We start from the raw sequence: 1,797 nt of genomic DNA on the forward strand, positions 1-1,797 counted from the left end.
TCCTGCCGGCCGCGAGGCTCCTCCAGCTCCTGTTCCGGGCAGCCTCGAGCCAGTAACTCCTCACGCCTGGCACAGCGCCGCGCCTCCACCTCCCCTGAGGCGGTGAAGTTCTGCACCGGAGAAGAGGTGTGTCCGAACCCTAGCACGCTCAGCCCCTGCCACCCCCTCCAACCAGGTCACCCCAGTGGTCTGTTCCTCTGCTCTCAGTTCACTCCAAGAGCCCCTCTGGTTCCCTCCCCTCTCTTCTACAGCTATCCTTGCACTCTGGCCCTTTCTCTCTTGTCAGAGCCTCCACTTCCTAAAGCAGACTCTTCCCCTCCCCTTACCTCCCCTTCCCCCAGCCACCCATCCTTCCCCACCCGCTACAACCACAGACTTCCTGTTGAGATCTCAGGGACCTCACTACCACAGAAAGAGTCTAGTGTCCCTTGCATGCTCAGACCTGAATGGGAGGGAGGTCAGATTAAGACCCACAGTTCCTGCAGAGGAGGACAGGGTCAGAGAGGAGAGGCCTTCCTGCAGTGTGTCTGGTACCCCTGTGCTGACAGGGAAGCCGCAGGGGAAGGAAATGGTTAGGGTGGCTTCTCAGCTGGCCGGGGTGCCAGCCCCTGGTCTAGGGATTGGAGAAGGCAGGCACAGACTTGACTGTCCTGAGGCTCATCTTCCCAACCGCAGCCGGGCATCTCTGCCTCTCGCACTACCTGCCTTTTTTCTGGACCTCTCTAACTGTCCTCTGAATCTACACCCCCCTCCCCCAGTTGGTGCCTGCCCGGATCTAACTCCTGACCTTCCTATGAGAGACATGGTGGTCCTGCCCCACACCCTGCTCAGTAGCCCTGGGGGGCTGTACTGTGAACCCAGCCTCTTTAAGGTATAAACAAAGAACAGCCTTGTGTGATCAGCCAAGGAGACTTCTCTGCAGCTCCTTAGCCACTTAGGAAGCTTGAGGCTTCCTGCACACTCCCACCACAAGCCCACAAGCCTGTGGAAGCCATTCCTTCCCCTTTCCAGTCCAGCTACAGGCTACTTACTCCACATCCAGAAAATAAGACTCAAAAACTCAGGCACTTTCTGCTACAGAGTGGAATGTACTTTCCCCAAATTCCAATGTTAACCCTCTGTGTGTTGATATTTAGAGATGGGGCTCTAGGGAAGTAATTAGGTAGGCTTAGATGAAATCCTGAGGGTGGGCCCTTTATGGTGGGATTAGTGCCCTTGTAAACAGAAACACCAGAGAACTTGGTCCTCTCTCTCTCTCTCTACTATGTAAGGACATAACAAGCCAGGCAGAGGACCCTCACTGGGGAACCAAATCAGCCAGCACTTTGATCTTGGCCTTTGCAGCCTCCCAAATTATAAGAAATTATAAATTCTTCTTGCCCCAAATGGTAGCACATTCCTGAATTCCCAGCACATTGGAGGCTGAGACAGGAGGACTCCAATGATTTCACGGCTAACCTGGGTTGCATAGTGAGTTCAAGGCCAGCCTGAACTACATAATAAGACCCTGTCTGAAGAAAAAAAAGAGAGGGGGGGGGAAAGGAAAGGAAGAAAGTCCTGTAACTTAAACCACCCAGTTCTTATGGCACCCTGAAGTAGAAAACACACTTTCTCACATGTATAGATACACAGCAGGCTGTTCTACTGATTTACAAGCATGGACTCCCACAGGAACATGCTCCTCTGCAGTCAGGGTCACAAGTCCTCCACACACACAAATAAACAAATACAAACCTAATCGTGCATTCAAAGGAAACTTAGAAGCATGTGAATGCACATTCACACAGCCCCACATAG

Source organism: Fukomys damarensis, unplaced genomic scaffold, assembly GCF_012274545.1.
Source record: "Fukomys damarensis isolate Sample0158 unplaced genomic scaffold, DMR_v1.0_HiC HiC_scaffold_15, whole genome shotgun sequence".
In the NCBI taxonomy this organism is placed as follows: Eukaryota; Metazoa; Chordata; class Mammalia; order Rodentia; family Bathyergidae; genus Fukomys; species Fukomys damarensis.